The sequence below is a fragment of the Dendrobates tinctorius genome, unplaced genomic scaffold (genome assembly GCF_039654945.1).
Source record: "Dendrobates tinctorius isolate UK_male_01 unplaced genomic scaffold, ASM3965494v1 ptg000030l, whole genome shotgun sequence".
In the NCBI taxonomy this organism is placed as follows: Eukaryota; Metazoa; Chordata; class Amphibia; order Anura; family Dendrobatidae; genus Dendrobates; species Dendrobates tinctorius.
The window spans coordinates 34,413,728-34,434,985 of record NW_027361698.1 but is presented as its reverse complement, the minus strand read 5'-3'; the positions used below and the strand labels follow the sequence as shown (position 1 = coordinate 34,434,985).

At 46.1% G+C, this 21,258-nt stretch overlaps 1 protein-coding gene across 2 annotated transcripts in view; it reads right to left on the bottom strand.

Annotated features, from left to right (window-relative positions):
- The window catches only part of BLTP1 (bridge-like lipid transfer protein family member 1), a 451,393-nt gene that overhangs the window by 12,142 nt on the left and 417,993 nt on the right, over positions 1-21,258 (bottom strand). The window lies entirely within an intron of this gene.

The window sequence follows — 21,258 nt, the reverse complement described above, 5'->3', positions numbered from 1 at the left end:
CCTGTATATCCACTTGAGTCGGTTGTGACGTGTTGGAATCATATTTTAGATTATACAGGGCCTCATAATATTTCGCAAATGCTTCTGCTATTTTAATGGGATGTCTAGTGATTGTTCCATTTGGGTCCCTCAGGAATTCTATTTTAGATTGAATCTCACGTTTTTTCGTCCTTCTTGCCAATAAGGACCCCGCTCTATCCCCCATAGCATAAAATGTCGATCTATTTTTTTTAAGATTATGCTCGTATTTTTGCAGGAGTAGGGATCTTAGTTGGAATCTATGGGTTACAATTTCTTTAGTCAAGTTAGGGGTTGCTTTGGCTTTATTCAGGGATTCAAGGTGATGAATACGGGTTAATATATATTTAATATCTGCGTCTTTTTGCCGTTTTTGGATGGAGGCTAGTTTTATGAACTGCCCCCTGACTACTGCTTTATGAGCAGCCCACAGGGTCTCGTCAGAAATTTCCCCATTATTATTAAGTTTGAAATATTCTGTTAACACTAAAGCCCCCGTTACACACTGCGATATCGCTGGCAATATCGCTGTAAAGTCACCGATTTTGTGACGTTACAGCGATATTGCTAGCGATATCGCTGCATATGATACTTACCTCCGACCGGCTCCCCTGCTGGTAATCGCTGATCGCGAGAGAAGCTCCTGGACCATTTCCTGCGGCGCTTCCTGCTGTGACGACGAGCAACACGTGGAGCCGGGCGGGAGGACGCAGGATCGCCGCGTCTGACAGGTAAGTAGCGATCCCCGTCCCCCGCGATGTCGCTGGTGAGATCTGCCTGTGTGGCAGCTCACTAGCGACCACCTAGCGATTCACCAGCGATCCAGACCGCGTCATATCGCTGGTCGGGATCGCTGGTGAGTCGCTAGGTGTAACGGTACCCTAACTCTACTTCATCATGTACCTTCTGCCTACCAAGCAAGCTAGTATTCAATCTCCACCTGGGGGAATTTTGAACATTAAAGCCACCCTGAACAGACAAATAGATCGGCGCATGATCTGTCCAAGTGATTAAACCAATATCAGCTGCAACACAATTACTTATAGATTTGCTGTCGACCAAAAAGAAATCAATTCTACTGTATGAGCGATGCCTGGAAGAGAAGAATGTATAGTCTCTTTCTGATGCGTGTAAATATCTCCAGATGTCATGAAAATGGAATTCATTGATGAGATGCTTAAGTTCCTTAGCATGTGAGATGTTGATGTTGGAGCAATCCATGGAGCGTATAACAGGTATATTAAAATCTCCACAGATGATTTCCGCCCCTGTGGCAGTATCTTTGTATGCTTGGAAAAATTTCCTAGCAAAGGTCAATTGCGATGAATTTGGGGAGTAGACCGTTGCCAAGGTATAAGGGACGCTGTTGATATAACAAGACAAAATAATATATCTTCCATCCGCTCCATAACTGACATTTATCAATTTAAAGGCCACTGAGTTCTTTATTAAAATGGCCACTCCTCCTCTTTTTTTTAAGTCATTAGCAAAAAAGGCGTGTTGAAACCTGGGATGAAGTATCCGTTTATTATCTGTGGAAAGAAGGTGGGTCTCCTGAATGCACGCTATATCACAGTTAGATGCCTTCACCTCTCTCCACATCATTGACCTTTTTGCTGGGGAGTTGAGTCCATTCACATTAGTAGACAATATCTTAATTCTCATATTGGAGCCGCAGGGGGGTTTGAATTCCTAGGAATGCCATCAGGGATGAGAAGGGCTAGACCAACAAGGAATTGAAAGAAATTTCCGAAAAAATTAAAGAACATTTGTGAGAAGAAGAAGAACAAAAACAAAAAAGTTCCATCAATACCGGTTTGCCCCGAGTAGGGTGACCGGAGTATAACCGCTCGCCATAGGCGAGAACATCAAGGGGGCTACGTGACATCCCGTGTCACAGGAGCAAGGACAGCAGGTGCCATAAGCAGGAAGGAGTCCCAGCTAAGTTGCTGACCATTCAGGGTTAATCCTGTCTGGAGATCCTCTTTGATTCTCCCGCCCGCCAGGGTTTGGTGGGTGGGCTATTCCCCAGTCATCCAGCAATTTGCCCAGCTGAGAAGGAGTATGACATATGTAAGTGCCTCCATCTTTGAAAATTATCATCCTCACCGGAAAACCCCACTTGTACTTGATGTCTTGATCTCTAAGGAGTTTAGTAAGGTGGGCGAATTCTCTTCTTTTATTAAGAGTTGTAGCAGAAAGATCTGGGAAGATTTTTAGTCCCCTGAAAGTGTCTTGCAGGGCTGGACTTTCCCTCAGTGTGTACAGCACAGCTTCTTTTGTTTTATAGAAATGAAGTCTAGCCAGGACATCTTTAGGCAGAGCTGGATCTATGCCTTTGGATTTAGGGACTCTATGAATTCTGTCCACTATCAGGTCTCTGGCGTCCCATCCAGGAAGTATAAGCTGCAGAAACTTGTGGAAGTATTCATGGAGGTCTTTATCTGCTACAGATGAGGGAATCCCTCTGATTTTTAGGTTATTCCTTCGGGATCTGTCCTCTATATCACTGATTTTAAGTTTTGATGCCCCCACCTCCTTTTCCAAAGCTGTGTTAGCGTCTATCAGATTGTTATGTGATGTTGCAAATTCAGCCATTTTAGTTTCTACATGCTCTGTGCGATCACCCAGAGACCTGATTTCTTCCTTCAGCTCTCTGACTATTTCTCTGAGATCACCCTGTAGGGAAGCCCTCAGCGTTTTCAGCAGAGATTGCATTGTTTCCTCTGTCAGAGGAATGCCTGTATTGCCTCTCACGCAGCCTGTATCTCCTTGTGAGGAGTGGGAAGATGCTGAGTGGGAAGCCAGTGCCATCTTGCTTGGTGAGGAGACTTCCCTATCCTGGGGGTAAAAGTCTGTCAGCTTGGCTGGAGTGCCAGTTTTTTTAGGTCTCAACTTAGGCATCACTGAGGGCTGGGGTTACTCACACCTCCTTTAGCTGGTAATCCTGTTATCTGTGAGCTGATAAGAGCCGGTTTATCCTGCTGAAGCACAGAGCTCTCCTTTCAAGCAGCAGTCGCCATCAGCGTGCAGGCCACGCCCCCCTGATAGCTTTTTTACATCCGACAATTCCTTTTAAAAAGATTCCCCATGAAAGACATTTGTTCTTTCAGTAGACTTGATTTTCCATTATGGATCACGGGCTCACCGTATTAAACAAGTGTGCTTCAGGTTCTTAGGACAGATTGCATGTATTTTCAATAACATTCTGGTGCAAAGTATCACTCAGTAGTAAAAAAAAAAAAAAGATCCAGCATGCTGACCGTTTTTTCTTACTGTGAAATTCTGCATTTGGGATACATCAGACATGTGGGGGGGAGGGGGTTATGATGTTCAGACAGTTTAACGGTAGATTATAGAACCATACAATATTTAAAAAAAAAAAAAAAAAACTGAGGGAAAATCTGGTGTTTTTTTCTGCAGTTTTTAATTTTACATATGAGTGGTATTGTTGATGTTTATTATTATGACTTTGATATTGATGACCCGTGCTAATTATGGGATATCAATAACAAAATGGTGGTGGAGTTGGAATGCGCCAAAGTGTAGTAGCGATCATCAGGCCACACTGTTAGATCCCTTATTAGAACAAAAATACAGATTAAATACTATTTTAAAAACTTTATTAAAAGCAATTTTATTGTAATAAAAACCCCAAACTGGTTCTATTTTACAAGAGCTTAAAAAATACACACACGTCTACTGCATTCATATATAGTAAGTAGTAATAGAGTTAACACGTTATTTAAACACCATGGTGAATAGCTTAAAAAAATGCAATAGCTATGTTAATATACAATACAAGTAATAGAAAAGTGGGTCACTGAATTTCTCAATTCTGCAATAGAAGAATAAGAAAAACATATTTTGTCTGGTAACAAAAATGGGTAACACTCCTGTAATTAAGTGATGAAAACGGTTGTCTGGTCTCAGAAGAAAATCCGCTAGATATGACTGCAGACTGGCAAATCATGACAAAGTGCGATACACAGACTGTCAATATTCCGTGAGCCATTGGGCGGTCATGTGACTGCATGTCTGTGATTTGCATACATGCGGCCACCTGCCAACTAGACTTCTGCACGTCTCCCAATTCTTTCATTTGAGAGAAATCGAGTGGAACTAGTCTGCTTGTGACTGCAAGTATGCAAATCACATACAAGTGGTCACGTGACCATCCACTCACACAGACATACAGGGGAATCATTGCATATTGTCAAAACACGCCAGTCTGCAGTCACAAAGACTGCAGACTTTTCATCTGAGACTGGACAAGTAACAAAAACCCAGGAGGACCCCAAAAGACCAGGGGGAAACGCATCAGGACATGGGTTTATACATATGTGGATGTTTAAGAGTCTGCACAAGATAAGTATGATTCTTTTTTTACTACACTTTGTCCTTGGACTGGATATTTATTCAATAACCAGGTAATCCATCTGGATTACTTTTCATAGGGGCATCAATCTCCTGTTGGTTTGATGTGCTATTCCTGGGAGTGAACATGGCTCATTGTTCAATGCTCAAGTATTAGACTTCTCTATTCTGGGATTTTGATACTTATTGATTTGTCCAGATGGTATTTATCAGGGGGTATTACTGTTCCCCATATACATATTTTTTTCTTTGACATATTTCCAGGCCTTAGGTTCACTACCTGTGGTGCACTTTATTTTTAGATGAATTGTGTAATTTTATAGGGCTATCTATCGCTGAGCGTGGGCTCCATATCGTGTACATTTAGGGTGCTGAACTCCAAAGATATGTAGGTGCGAGTTAGGGTATTATAGGGATAACTAGTCCTTTGGAACTCTACCCCTCTTTTTAAGCCATAAAAACAGGATTTTGGTTGCTTACCGTAAAATCTGTTTCTCGGAGCCTTCATTGGGGGACACAGGAACCATGGGTGTATGCTGCAGCCACTAGGAGGCTGACACTATGCACACATAAAAAAGTTAGCTCCTCCTCCCAGTATACACCCCACCGACTGGCTCTCGGTTAATCAGTTAGTGAGAAAGCAGTAAAAGAAGCCATAGAATAGAGAACAAACAGACAACTCAACTGTAACTATAATACACAGAACAATAACAGAAGTTGAGAAACATGGGAGGGTGCTGTGTCCCCCAATGAAGGCTCCGAGAAACAGATTTTACGGTAAGCAACCAAAATCCTGTTTTCTCCATCGCTTCATTGGGGGACACAGGAACCATGGGACGTCCCAAAGCAGTCCCTGGGGAGGGAAAGCAAACTTCCATCAGGTCAGCGGACTCACGACTGCTGCCTGCAAGATCCTTCTTCCTAGGCTGGCATCCGCCGAAGCGTAGGTGTGGACCCTGTAAAACTTTGCAAACGTGTGGACAGAAGACCAGGTTGCAGCCTTACACAGCTGCAGCGCGGAAGCTCTGTGGTGCACCGCCCAGGAAGCGCCCACTGCCCGGGTGGAGTAAGTTTTAACCCCAGGAGGGGGCACTCTGTTCTTTACCCGGTAAGCCTCCAAGATTGCCGATTTAATCCAGCAAGCAATAGTCGCCTTGAAGGACGGCAGACCTTTTCGCGCACCATCTGGGATGACAAAAAGGGAGTCAGTCTTCCGGAACACCTCCGTTCTAGCCAAATAGAGCCTCGTCGCCCTGACCAGGTCTAGTTTGTTCAAGGAGTGTTCCCGGGGATGAATTGGAGCCGGGCAAAAGGAAGGTAGAACGATGTCCTCATTCAGGTGGAAAGTAGACACCACCTCGGGAAGGAAGGAAGGCGGAGGCCGCAGCACCACCTTATCCTGGTGAATGACCAAGAAAGGAAGTCGACAAGAAAGGGCTGCCAACTCCGAGACGCGTCGAATGGAAGTAATGTCCACTTTCCAGGAAAGAAAAGATAGAGCGACTTCCCTGAGAGGCTCGAAGGGGGGACCTTGTAGCGCCTCTAGGACTAGATTGAGATCCCAGGAATCCACGGGAGCTCGATACGGCGGTGTTGCATGAGCTGCCCCCTGCAGAAACGTTTTGATCTGCGGACGAGAGGATAACATCTTCTGGAAAAGGCTGGAAGGTGCCGATACTTGGCCCTTTAGAGAACTAAGGGCAAGACCAGCGTCCAGGCCCAACTGGAGGAATGCCAGAACAGAAGGAAGCGAAAAGGACATAGGCGGAATGTGATTGGACTCGCACCAACCAAAATAGGCCTTCCATGTTCGATAGTATATTATGGAAGATGACGGCTTCCTAGCACAGATCATGGTGTTGTGAAGGGTTAAAACTAAAATCAAAGCTGAAGGTTTCATTTCTCCATTTTCTGAAGGTTTCGTTTCTCCATTTTTGTTGCTTTAAGATAAATTTTTGTAATTGGGATAAAAGTTCAGGCTGTTATGAAACCAGACTGTTCCTCATCAGGTGAAAGATAAGGGACCCGGGGGTGTATTACTCTGAAGAATATGCCATTATACTACTTTCTATGCTATGTGGATACGGACACATATGTAGTTTCTGGTTTTCTTGCAATATTATTGGCTTATAAAGTGAAATGATGCTATTGGTAGTTGAGAACTTTGCATAATTAAGCAAAATATTATAAAAGAAGTGACTAAAATAAACGAGTTTAGCGATCTCCTTGGGTCGTCTCATACAGAGACACGTCGCCGTTTGGTCATTTGAGTTGCTAGCAACACTCTGTGGAATAATTTGGAAATCACTGGATCAACCGTGAAGGGTTAATTTAATCCTCTCCCTATCAGCTGGCTGCCCAACATGGGCCCCCCCGAAGAGAGACACATCTGTCCCTGGAGGACAACAAGGCAAAGGACCCTCAGACCGGACACAGGTGCTGGAAAATTGGGACTGATCATCCCCCACGACAACCACGGTAAGTTGGCAGTTATACTGTTCAGACTGGCCGTTTTGGTGTGGTTTTCCTGTGCTTGTTTCTGCAAAGAGGATCTGAGATTTGTCCCCGATGGTGGGGTGATTCTTGGGTGGTGGGGTGATTCTTGGGTTCGAACCGTACCTCATAAGGGACGGACACCCCAGATTCACCAGTGATTGTGACTCTCTTTTTAGTCAAAATATCCTGAAATCCTGATCACTGTTAGTATCGGGCGTGGTGAGGTGATCGAAGATTGGGTAGGATACGTAACTCAGGAATATATATATATATATATATATATAACCAGAGATGTCCGGAGGGATAGTCTGAGATGCCCTCCTCCTTTCACTGAGTACCGCGTTGAATTTTAGGCTTCCCAGAGGGGTATTGACCCTGTGGAACAGACGGAACGGCCGCTCCAGATCTGTGCACAACTGAAGTAAGGATATTTAGCTCTAAAGGAGAGAATTATGTTTCCGTGGAAGAAAAAGAAAAGTTTGGAATTGTGTGAAGGATCGGATACTGTTGGTCTTATGATTCAAAGACGAGGAAAGAAATCTGTCAGGAATGCAGAAAAAATATTTTCGATTCTGGGATTTCCTAAGGGCGGGAGGCTAAAGCCTACGCTATGGGACGAAGGTATTAGGAAGAACAAAGGGAGGTTGACTGATGGTGGAATACTTAAAGGCGCTGAGGAATTCCGTGGCTTGGCACATGAATTGTATAATGAAGGTTATGTGGAAATTGAAGAGCAAGTGAATTCTGATTGTTTTTATTGCTATGTTGAAAAAGGAAAATTGTCTACCACTGTGAAAAAGACTGGAAGTTTTGTGGTACAAGAAGGAATTGAGAATGTGATTAAAGAAGATACTGAGATCGAGACTAATGTGTCAAGCAGACAAACAGTTAAGAATGATTTGAAACAAGAGGTCTCCCTGCTACATGATAAGGTCCCTCCCCAGGAAATCAAGCCTCTCCTCCCGACTGTAAGCTCTGTGCCCCTTTACCCTAAGGCACCACTATATCCTGGACTACCAAAGCAGCCCCCACCCTATGATCCTGCTGGGTGGATTTGTGCTGTATGTGGAGTTTATAATCCTCAGTGGAGAGAGGTCCGTTACAATTGCACAAAGAGACCGGGAGTAGCAGCCCCCACCTTTCCTTTGTTAAACGCTGACGGTACCTATTATCATCCGCCGCCAGCCCCAGTCCCCGCTATGCCTAATATTGCTGGTGGTTATGAATATCCACCCCCTCCTACTTTAGTCACTAGGTCAGAGACAGGATACTCAGAGGAGATAGAAGATTTCCAGGAAATATATTCCAATATTATTCCTGGACCCCACTGTTATGATGTGCTCTTTAGGATAGGGACAGGGGATCTCACGAAGCAGCATGTTGGGGCCATAGTAAATGCCGTGAATAATCAACTTCACCATGCTGGAGGACTGACCGCAAAAATTTCACAGAAAGGCGGACCCATGATATAGGAAGAATCTGATTTGTATATACAAACGTATGGCCAGGTAGAAACAGGACAGGTCGCAGCAACCAGAGCAGGACAGCTGCCGTGTCAATATGTAATACATGCAGTGGGACCACGATATGATCCTATCAATATTCTTAGGTCCCAACAATTGCTTACTGAGGCTGTCTAAAACACAATCCTGTATACCTCCTCTGTTCCCCCCGGTACGATGCCTCAACGTACAGTGGCTATACCATTAATCTCTGCCGGTATTTTTCAATATCGCAGGAAGGATACCACCATGGTCATAGTATCAGCAATAGAGCGGTGTATACAGGAAAACCCCATAAAATTGGAAGAGGTCCGATTTGTCCTCGACAGCTGCCTAACGGCCCATCAGGCAATATAACCTCTAACTGTAACAGAGCCTCCTGCCCCGCTCCCACAGCAGATGCCTCTTGTGCCCGTTCTACCGCCTCCTCCTCCTGCCCCCGAGTCAGTAATATCCGAATTTGAAAAAGATAATGTGGAAACCACTCCTGACAGGTCAAAGTATACTCCCTTCACCCCATCCCAAATAGGCACTCTTTGCAATCAATTACCCAATCCAGAGACTTCCCCCATGGCTTTCTACAGGCAAATGGCAGCAAATCGAGAGATTTATTCCACTCCCCGAAGAGATCTATTACACATACTTCGAGTAAAAGCTGGGGAGGGGTATTTTCCAATTATTGAGGGTGGCATAATGTATAATGTCAACCTGGATGGGGGAACCTATGAGAGTGGCGTTAATTTCTGCAATGCTTTAAAGGTTTGGGCACAAGATAGACTAGCAGACCAAGCTACCTCTCTCACAGATGTCACACAAGGGGGAGACTACCGAGAAGTTCTATGGGAATCTTATGGTAGTATTTAGAGATCTGTGATTCTCACTGTATAATAAAGCCCATACACATCTTTTTGTGGCAGCTTTGATGTCCGGCCTTAAACCCGAATTGCAGAGGCAATAATGTCAGTTAGACCTGACGTTGAGAATTCCACTCCGGATGATGCATTGAAAGTAATAAAAGGTTTTCAGAAAAATTCAATCCGCTCTGCAGCAACAGGGAAACAGAAAAATAAACCAACAGCTGCAGCTGTTACAGCTCCTGCTCTAACAGCAGCCCCCACCATCGCTCCCAGCGCGGCTGCAAGTACACAGCTCGTTCCTTATCAGTGGAGCACACAGCAAACCCCAGCCCCCCCTCAGACTTCAGCTCCCTACTCCAATATCTCTCCTAATCCTATGACTAGGAACCTTACTCACCAGATCTGCCATGCCAATTCTCCTCTGTAATGCTGGCGCTGTGGCCGACTCGGTCACTTTCAGAGAGACTGTCACACTCCCGCTGATAGATGCTACCCTCAAGTTCCCTCTTCAAATCGTAATCTAAATACTGGGAACCCTAGAGGATACCCCGGTTACGGACAGCCTCAAAATCCTGATAATTGTCCATACTGAAGGGGTGGCCAACCAGGGTCTACCATCACAATGTCCTCCACCAAACCTGGGGCATGCTCATCCATCACGCTCCCTGTAAGGGACACCCTTGTTAAGTTCATGGTAGACACTGGGGCGGCCAATTCTATAATGAAATCATCAGATATACCTACGGATATCTTTATTCAATTCTCAGATCAAGAGCTTGTTTTAATTGGAGTAGATGGCAGACCCAAAAAACATACTCTTACAAAACCCATCCCTGTGGAACCCTTCCCCGAGGTTACTGCTCAGTTCGTAATCTCTCCCACATGTCCAGTAAATTTACTGGGGGCAGATTTATTATCACATTTCCGCTCCAGAATAAAATTGCAAGATGATGGTCAGATGGTTCTTATGTTACATAACCCCTATGCAGATGAAGACAGTGAGGAAATCTGTATTTTGCATGCCCTTCCCACAGCCAATATTGCCTGAGGATCAACGACTCACCCCATAACTCTCAGAGATACCATCTAAACTTTGGTCAAAAGGGCCAAATGATATAGGGAAAATGCCTGTAGAACCAGTAAAAGTGTTTCTCAAACCTGGTGCCCCTTTTCCCAAAGTCCATCAATATCCTTTGAAACATGATCAGGAGCGGGGCCTTCAGGAGCAAATACAAATGTTACTTGATAACGGTGCTCTGGTACTCTGTGTTTCTCTGTGTAATACGCCCTTGTTTCCCGTTAAGAAAATGACCCCACCTGGCCATCCCCCTGTGTACCGGCTGGTACAAGATCTATGGGCAGTTAATGCAGCTACTGTTCTGTAAACTCCAGTGGTGCCTAATCCACATACTCTTTTGTCCCAAATACACCAGGATGCTGCTTGGTTTACAGTCATCGATCTTACCAATGCCTTCTTTTGCATTCCGTTACACCCAGATTGCCAGTTTCTGTTTGCATTCACTTATCAGGGATGACAGATAACATGGACAGTTATGCCACAAGGGGCCCAAAACAGTCCCAACCAGTTTGCAAAAAACATGAGCGAGTGTCTCTTGCCCTGGCAGTTAGATCACCCCCAGGTCACGCTGCTTCAGTATGTGGATGATCTTTTGTTGTGTGCACGGACGGAGCAGGAAGCCATTGCTGCCACTGTCAGCCTCCTCAATCATCTGGCAGCATTGAACTGTCGGGTTTCGGCCTCGAAACTTCAGTTCTGCCTTGGTCAAGTGATATTCTTGGGTCACTGTCTCCTTCAGGGTGTTAGACACCTCACAGAAGAAAGAAAAATAGCTGTCAGCTCCCTTCCTTTCCCAAAAGATGAAACTGAACTCCAGCGTTTTCTTGGACTATGTACTTATTGTCGTCAGTGGATACCGGATGCATCCCGCATAATGCAACCTCTTTACAACACCTTGAAAGACGGCATAATGTACTACAAGGAAAGCCTTTATCATGCCTTCTCTGAGTTAAAGCGGCTTATTGCTTCCGCCCCTGCCTTGGGCATCCTGGCCTATACTCGACCGTTCCATTTGTATGTGTCTGAGAATGAAGGACACGCAGCAGGGGTACTTACACAATCACATGGCAATAGGCAACGACCAGTGGGCTATTATTCGGCCCGCCTTGACCCAGTGGCCCGAGCATCACCAAGTTGCATGAGGGCAGTTCACGCCACTCACTCTTTGCTTGACAAGACTGCAGACATAATTCTTGGACATGAAACGCACATTTTTGCCCCGCATGATATTGCAGCAATACTGACACTTCAGCAACCAAGACATTTGACTATGCAACGACACTTACGGCTGCAGTGTTCACTCCTTTTGCCTGACTATGTCAAGTTGTATCGCTGTACTACAATCAACCCTGCTACTTTACTGCCGGTCCCCAAGAAAGATGGCAGCGATGAGGATTTTCTCCAACATGATTGTTCCCAACTCCTGACCGAAGAAACAGCTACTCCACCAAATGTCAGTGAGAATCCACTTCCAAATCCTGATCTGGTGTTATACACGGAAGGTTCAAGATATGCTGACGAGTTTGGCAGATTCCACACGGGATATGCTGTTACCATAGAGGACACTTTAGTGCACGCAGCTGCACTCCCGCCCTCACAGTCAGCACAAGAAGCAGAACTCCAGGCTCTGTCTACTGCATGTACTTTGGCCAAGAACAGACGGACTAATATATACAAGGAATCACGGTATGCATTTGGTATTGATCACGATTTTGGGGCTCTATGGACCAATCGAGGGTTTATTACTACTGCCGGAACCCCAGTGAACAATGCTGAAGCTGTTAAAACTCTCATGGACTCAATCAAATTACCTACTCAGGTCGCTATTATCAAAGTTAAGGCGCACGGTCCTAGGAACAGTCCACGGACTTTTGGCAACGCATTTGCAGATATGCAAGCAAAAGCCGCCGCTCTTTTACCCGTTGAACCAACCATACCAACTATGGTGACCACACGCTCTCAGCATAAACAGTTACAAGAAGCACTGACCCTACAAGAACCTGATGATCTACAACAGACTGAAGTTTTCTGTCGGACCCCGCGAGACCGCTTAATGACGATGCAGAGAATGTCTCCAAAGGAAGAGGTGAAGCAATGGAAGACTGATGGGGCACGTATGGATAATGGTCTCTGGAAGAAGGACCAACTCGTGTGTCTCCCTAAGCGGATGTACCCTGCTATTGCCACATGGGCCTACACATCGAGGAAAGAATCAGGCCCTCGCACTGGTGCAAAAATTTTACTGGGCCCCGGGAATTTCCACAGTTTTGTCAGCGCTCAACCGTGCCTGTAATATCTGTCAGACTTGTAATCCGGTCAACTTCAACGTGTACCCCCGAAGCATCTTGCTAAGCCCGACTATCCTTTCCAAAGGCTCCAGGTGGACCATATCACGTTGCCTGAGTCTGGAAGGTATGAATACTGTTTGGTTGTTGTTGACATGTTCTCCAGTTGGCGGGAAGCATTCCCTATTACCAACATGACTGCAAAAACCACAGCGAAGAAACAGGTGATGGAAATCATATGCAGGTACGGGGTTCCAGAAGTTGTTGAAAGTGATCAAGGTCCGGCCTTTATTCTCATGTGTACCAAGAAGTTCTGACAATGCTTGGATCAACTGTAGCCCTCCATACTCCGTACCACCCACAATCCAGTGGGAAAGCTGAGAGGCTGAACGGCACACTGAAGGGACAATTGACTAAAATGATGCAGGAGACTACGGCTCCATGGCCAGAGCTCCTACCCATTGTACTATACCACATTCGTACTACCCCTATTGCAAAACATGGCCTGTCCCCATATGAGATATTGTTTGGTACTAGGCCCCCAATTGCAAATTTCCAGCCTCAGCAGTTGTCAGAAGAAATTGACCGTGCTGTTCAATATGTTATTCAGCTTAGTAAAAATCTTGCTAACACCCATGCTCTAGTTTCTTCTTCTCTTCCAGATTCAGCAGAAACCGACACCTGTCATAACCTGAAGCCTGGTGATTTGGTAGTCGTGAAATGGCATGTCATAAAGCACGGACTAGAACCCTTGTGTGACGGTCCCCATCAAGTCCTCCTCATCACCCTTACATCAGTGAAACTAGAAGGAAGACCGACTTGGATTCACGCATCGCACTGCAAGTTGGTTAAACAAGCCAATAGCAAATAAGGGGGCATAATGTTTTGGTCTTTCGCATTTTCCATATTATTATTGATAACTGCATGGGACAGCCTAAATTCCCCAACGTCCTTGAATAATAAGTTTATACAACATCATGAAAAATGACTGAGAGATTTGTTGGACAATTCCCAGTCTCTGGCAGACTGTTGGATCTGCACGTATTCACCAGTGTCAGCCACAAGCATCCCCTTTTTGGCTATCCCTGTTCCACCGGAGGAGTTATTTGCATGGACTAACTGTTCTGACACACTCGCTAATAATGCCACAGATAATGCTAAGTTATGGAATTTAACTGTTGGTATACCTATTGTGGGATGGGTGGGATACCCCCCTGGTGGCAAGGTAACCTTTCAGGAAGCAATATACAACTTCAATATTTGGCCTACAAAGGAGGGGCTTGGGTCCCTAAGAATAAGACCAGTCTAACCAATCTAGAGCAAATTCCAACGTATGGTTTACAAGTCAGTTTCAATGTAACTTCACACTCTACGGATGCCTTCAAACCAATGTTGTTAGAAAGAAGGTTACATAATACGTCATGGGAATTTTCTAATTTGTTTCCACAGGGTTCTAACGAAACCTGTGCCAGTATTCCTGGCAATATATCTTGTAATGAGTCCTCTGAATATGTACCAGGAACCCCCACTTGTGAAAATCCTGATGTAGGTTATTGTAGTCGTTTAGGTCAATCTCCAGCTTGGTGTATGCTTCAGAATGCATCTGCATTCATAGACTTAGTTCATAGATTGGTACTGCAACATTCAGCCCTATGGAATTTACCTGATGACATGTTCTGGGTATGTGGAGACAATGCTTGTAAATGGTTGCCAGTAGGGTTAAGAGGTACTTGTACTCTCGGTCGCTTGACCCCGGCCACCTTTGTTATTCCAAACAAACAGTTGGATACACAGGTTATACCCAAACATACATTATACAAAAGAGCTGCGGACAATTCACCCCACCCTTCAGAGAGACCACATACAGTGGGGCAAAAAAGTATTTAGTCAGTCAGCAATAGTGCAAGTTCCACCACTTAAAAAGATGAGAGGCGTCTGTAATTTACATCATAGGTAGACCTCAACTATGGGAGACAAACTGAGAAAAAAAAATCCAGAAAATCACATTGTCTGTTTTTTTTCATTTTATTTGCATATTATGGTGGGAAAATAAGTATTTGGTCAGAAACAAGCAATCAAGATTTCTGGCTCTCACAGACCTGTAACTTCTTCTTTAAGAGTCTCCTCTTTCCTCCACTCATTACCTGTAGTAATGGCACCTGTTTCAACTTGTTATCAGTATAAAAAGACACCTGTGCACACCCTCAAACAGTCTGACTCCAAACTCCACTATGGTGAAGACCAAAGAGCTGTCAAAGGACACCAGAAACAAAATTGTAGCCCTGCACCAGGCTGGGAAGACTGAATCTGCAATAGCCAACCAGCTTGGAGTGAAGAAATCAACTGTGGGAGCAATAATTAGAAAATGGAAGACATACAAGACCACTGATAATCTCCCTCGATCTGGTGCTCCACGCAAAATCCCACCCCGTGGGGTCAGAATGATCACAAGAACGGTGAGCAAAAATCCCAGAACCACGCGGGGGGACCTAGTGAATGAACTGCAGAGAGCTGGGACCAATGTAACAAGGCCTACCATAAGTAACACACTACGCCACCATGGACTCAGATCCTGCAGTGCCAGACGTGTCCCACTGCTGAAGCCTGTACATGTCCGGGCCCGTCTGAAGTTTGCTAGAGAGCATTTGGATGATCCAGAGGAGTTTTGGGAGAATGTCCTATGGTCTGATGAAACCAAACTGGAACTGTTTGGTAGAAACACAACTTGTCGTGTTTGGAGGAAAAAGAATACTGAGTTGCATCCATCAAACACCATACCTACTGTAAAGCATGGTGGTGGAAACATCATGCTTTGGGGCTGTTTCTCTGCAAAGGGGCCAGGACGACTGATCCGGGTACATGAAAGAATGAATGGGGCCATGCATCGTGAGATTTTGAGTGCAAACCTCCTTCCATCAGCAAGGGCATTGATGATGAAACGTGGCTGGGTCTTTCAACATGACAATGATCCAAAGCACACCGCCAGGGCAACGAAGGAGTGGCTTCGTAAGAAGCATTTCAAGGTCCTGGAGTGGCCTAGCCAGTCTCCAGATCTCAACCCTATAGAAAACCTTTGGCGGGAGTTGAAAGTCCGTGTTGCCAAGCGAAAAGCCAAAAACCTCACTGCTCTATAGGAGATCTGCATGGAGGAATGGGCCAACATACCAACAACAGTGTGTGGCAACCTTGTGAAGACTTACAGAAAACGTTTGACCTCTGTCATTGCCAACAAAGGATATATCACAAAGTATTGAGATGAAATTTTGTTTCTGACCAAATACTTATTTTCCACCATAATATGCAAATAAAAGGAAAAAAAAACAGACAATGTGATTTTCTGTTTTTTTTTTCTCAGTTTGTCTCCCATAGTGGAGGTCTACCTATGATGTAAATTACAGACGCCTCTCATATTTTTAAGTGGTGGAACTTGCACTATTGCTGACTGACTAAATACTTTTTAGCCCCACTGTATAGTACAGATGAGTGTGGCCAATAAAATTGTCAGTTCTATTTTCATTTACCCTATGATTACACAAATGTGGGATAAATTGGTTAGGGCCACAGACTATCTAGATGATCAAATTTGGGATATATTGGATATACTTAATACTACTGTTGCTGTCCAAAATCAACTTATTATAGTCACTAATCAACATACTATAGTGCTGGACTATTTAACAGCAGCACAAGGTGGTATGTGTCAGGTCAATGGACCCGCTTGCTGTCATTATATAGATCCTAACAGTACTATGAAGTTAAAGTTAAAGTTAGAAGATATTCAAAGACTCAGAGATCAATACGATAAAGACAATGATCGTAATAAGGACAGTTGGTGGTCAGACACCTTCTCCTTTCTCAAGCCAATTGGGGGCTGGATAGCTGGGATCTTACAAAGCTTGTTACACATTGCTGCCTGTATCCTTGTTGTATATGTGATACTAAAACTTGTTTTTTGGTGTATTTCTGTATGTATTAGGAAATTCTGCACTAAGACAGCTAATGATGATACCAAAGGTGTCGTTGCCCCTGCTCTTCTCTGCACTGATCTCAAAAGGCTACTTGATGAAGATGTTGAAGCCAAGCACATGGCTACCTACAAAAGATCTCCACCACCGTCATCAAAAATTGTTATTCGCGATTAGGATGACTGGCACCCCTTCTGCCTTGATCTTCTTCAACAGCTTGGGGAGAAGCGGAAGGGGAGGGAACAGATAGGAGAGAGCGAACTGTGACCAAGGAATGGTCAGAGCATTGGCGTCCAGTGAGGGGATCGCGGGCCCTGGACACGAACCGTGTAACCTTCCTGTTCAGACGGAATGCCATAAGGTCCACGTCCGGGGTCCCCCATCGAAGGCAAATCTGATGGAAGACCTCCTGATGGAGGTACCATTCCCCAGCCGCAAGACCCCCGCGGCTGAGAAAGTCGGCGGCCGCGTTTTCCACGCCGGGAATATGTACCGCGGATATTGTTGGAACTGACCTCTCTGCCCAATGAAGGATTTTGGATACCTTGGCCAACGCCAAGGAACTCCGAGTCCCTCCCTGGTGGTTGACATATGCCACCGCTGTGGCATTGTCTATCTGAATCCGAACTGGCAGACCCTTGAGCAGTTTGTGCCAATGAAGTAGGGACAGAAAAATTGCCTGTATCTCTAAGACGTTAATCGAGAGAGCAGCCTCCTGCGTTGACCAACGACCCTGGACGGTCAGATGGCGAAACACCGCGCCCCAGCCGAGAAGGCTGGTGTCCGTCATCACCACTTGCCAATGTACCTGAAGAAAAGACCGGCCCTGGGAGATGAGAGGTGATGTTAGCCACCAATTGAGGGACAGTTTGACTCAAAAGGAGAGTCAAATTGGGCGATCCAGGGAGGAGACAGACTTGTTCCACTGCGACAGAATGGCCCGCTGTAGTGGTCTTGAATGGAATTGGGCGAAGGGAATCGCTTCCGACGTTGAAGTGAGCCGGGGGCCTTGAAGCGAGCGAACCTCCCGCCGAAGAGTTACTCTCTTCTCCTCGGGAAGGAAAACTCTTGCTTGGCGGGTGTCGAAAAGTATGCCTAGGAACACAAGACGTTGTGTTGGAACCAGGCAGGACTTCTTTCTGTTGATGATCCACTCGAATCGGGAAAGGGTGTCGCGAACGATGGTCAGACTTTCGTGAGCCTGGGGCAAGGACGGAGCTTTGATGAGGATGTCGTCGAGGTACAGAAAGAGCACGAGACCTCTGATCATCAAGATGGCCATCAATGCTGCCATGATTTTTGTAAAAACCCTGGGAGCGGTGGCGAGACCGAAGGTAGGGTGACAAACTGGAAATTCTCCTGATGTATCGCGAAGCGCAGGAATTTCTGATGTCCCGGGAAGATGGGGACATGTAGATAGGCGTCCTGAATGTCTATGGAGCACAGAAATTCCTGTGCCTCCATGGAAGCGATTACCAAACGAAGGGACTCCATCCTGAAATGTCGCAGACGGACCCTTTCGTTTAGTAATTTTAGATCCAGAATGGGCCGAACCGTACCGCCTTTTTTTCGGTACTACAAACAGGTTTGAGTAGAAACCTGTGAAGCGCTCTTCTTCTGGTACGGGAACAATCACCCCCGATCTGAGGAGAGAGGCAATGGCTGTGAAGAAACCCGGAACCAAGGCAGGATCTTTCGTGGGTCGGGATTCGAAGAATCGATCCCGAGGGCGCAAAACGAATTCTATCTTGTATCCTGAGGATACAACTTCCCTGACCCAGGCACCTTCCACTGAGGCGAGCCAGACATCCCTGAAGGCAAGAAGGCGGCCGCCCAGCTGGAGGGATGTACCGGGGTTTTGATGTCAGTCATGTAGAGGAAGACCTTCCAGGTCTGGATCTGGTGGATCTACCTTGGGAGGAATGGGAGCGCCAGGAAGGACTGGGCCTAAAGGAAACCCTTTTCCTATCTTGGCGCGCTTGTGGCCTCTGCTGTTGGGAAGGAGTCTCTGTTGTGAAACGCCGAAAGGACCGAAACTGATGTTTCGGAGGAGGCCGACGAGGTTTGGACTGGGGAAGAAGGGAGCTTGTGCCCCCAGTGGCATAATAAAGTAACTTGGCACTCAACTGAATGATCCTTTAAAGATGAAGTTTTATTTTAATGCAGTGTCAGAGACGTTTCGGCCTACAACCGGCCTTCGTCAGTCTGCCGACTGCTATTAGAATATATAAGAAAGAGTGGTATGGACTCCTGTTTTGAAGATATAGTGTAGGTAAATATTATACTCTCCAGCTGTCCCTAGGACATATTGCGCTGGTATATCGGAGGGTATTATGAGTACTGATCATGGAGTCAGTCTTCATGGAGTAATAAGGCTGTGTGCCTGTTAATGCTATATCTGTGTCACGCTGAAAAATTCAGGCCCATATGAGGCAAACATGTGAAGTATTAGGGCATACCGGTCTGGACGCAGTATCCGCTGCTCGTCTGGTCGCTTTTTTTTTTAATTTAAAGATGACGTTTTATTTTACTTTTATGCAGTCTCAGAGACGTTTCGGCCTACAACCGGCCTTGGTCAGTCTGCTGTAGTTAATACAATACAGATGCAAGAAGAAAAAAGTCATAACAAGTCCTCATGATTAATACAGTAATATCCAATAAATATTTACAATAATGGTGTCCAGACGTGCAGTCTAATGCATCAGAAAAATACATTGATAAATCTCATATTATACGGTAATAATGCATCAGGAAGGAGGACCAGTTGAGAGGGGAGAGAGACAAAAGGATAAATAAACAGACAAGGAATAACCTACCCGACTGCTAATAGAATATATAAGAAAGAGTGGTATGGACTCATAATAAATAGAATAAGGTGGTTCAAGAACACCATAGTAGATAAGATGACGACCAAAACATGAAAAGAGGTGTTACATTAGTTGTACCTGTTTCGAAGATATAGTGCAGGTTTGAAAGCTGACTTCGCAAAAGATTCTATGATTCTGTCATTAGGATCTCCCAAGTATGCTCCACCAGAAATCGGAAGGACCGTGTTGTGAGATAGCCTGGAAACCGGCGGGTCCACGGCAGGAGAAGTTGACCAGTCGGCGGTGAGCTCCGGCGAGAAAGGATATAACACACCAAGGCGTTTTCCTCTTTGAAAGCGCCTGGTCGGATTTTCTCTTTCCCTGGTCAGAAGCTTCTGGAACTCAGAATGAGGAGCAAAGACCTTGGAAGGAGGTTTAGACCGTCTGAACGAAACCCCCTGATCTGCGGACGAGTCCTTGATCTTGAAGGTCTGGTTGATCGCTCCAATGAGGCTCTGGACCATATCCCTCATGTCAGCGATTTGGTCCGAATCCAGTTCCAAAACATCCTCAGAGGGCGCATCCGAGAAAGTTTTGCCTGGCTCAGGTGAAGAAGATCGGGAAGAGGGTCGCTGGGAGGGGCTATGGGGCTAGATGGAACGGGAAGAGGAATCGGACCTGTGCTTCTGTCTGGATCTTTTGCGGCTAATGTTGGCAGGCTCAGACGGAGCTTCCTGTGACCTGCTGGGTCCTGCGGAAGCCTGCAGGGGCAACTTATCAAGTACGGACACCAGGGTCTGAGACACCCTGGTGAGATCCGCCACAATTTGTGACAGAGAGGAAGCCCACCCTGGGATAGGGGCCTCACTCTTACTTGGGACAACCGGGGGCTCCTGGGCGGTGGGTTCAATGGGGTTGCTGCAGTCCTGGCAGAGGGGAGAGGACTGACCTGATGGAAATTTGCGATTACAAAAAGAACATGCAAAGTGACTGACCACCGCAGAGGAAGAGGAGGTGGTTGGAGGGCGAGAGCAAAGAGGTTTAGAATTAGACATGGTGAGTTAACCCACTAACAGTGCCAGACGGTTAGGGGACAGAGAGCTGAGGAGGGTGTCAGTCTGCAGTGCAGAGCTACTCACGGAACCGATGTCCTGAAGCGACTTCCAGCTAGGGGCTGCGCAGCTTGCTTGTATGCGAGTCTTGCAGACCAGAAAAGGCGACTGTCTCACAGCTGAGGAAAATGGAGGCAGCCTGAGGAGAAACGCTGGCTCCTGAAGCAGTGGGCGGTAATTAGCTCCCTGTGGATCTGGGAAGGGAGGGCGGAGCCAACCGCTCTCTCAGGGATTCAAAGATGGCCCTGCCAAACGCCTATAGGAGGTTTAGGAGGAGTGGGCGGGGCCATGCGCCGCCTCCAGTCTTTTAATGAAGCGGTGGGCGTCGCAGGACGGGTGGGAAAAAGGCAGCCCTAGGAAAGGGGCTTGGCCGTGCCTCAGGACAAGGCCCGAATAGAAGCCGGGGCCTGGATTAGAGCTGGCAGCCGCCGGAGAATGCGGGGCGGCGGGGAGGCCTCATTAGGGACGCATAACCGCGGCGCTAAGCGGCTTGATCGACCCCAGGACCAGTAGGATGCAGGTGACGCCGCAAAGTGGAAACAGGTAGCCCTACACAGTGTTTAACCTGCATTCATTCCCACCGCCCAGGGGGGAGCTAGGAAAGAACTCCTGCTAGAGGAGTCGGGAGGGGTTCAGCCAGCCGATACTTACTCTCCGTAGTCTACTCCTTAGGGGTACCTGAGGAAAGAAAGGGTACCTCTCATCCAGGAGAAGAAATCAGGACGTCCATGAGAGAAAACTCCTGTGTGGACGTCAGTGTC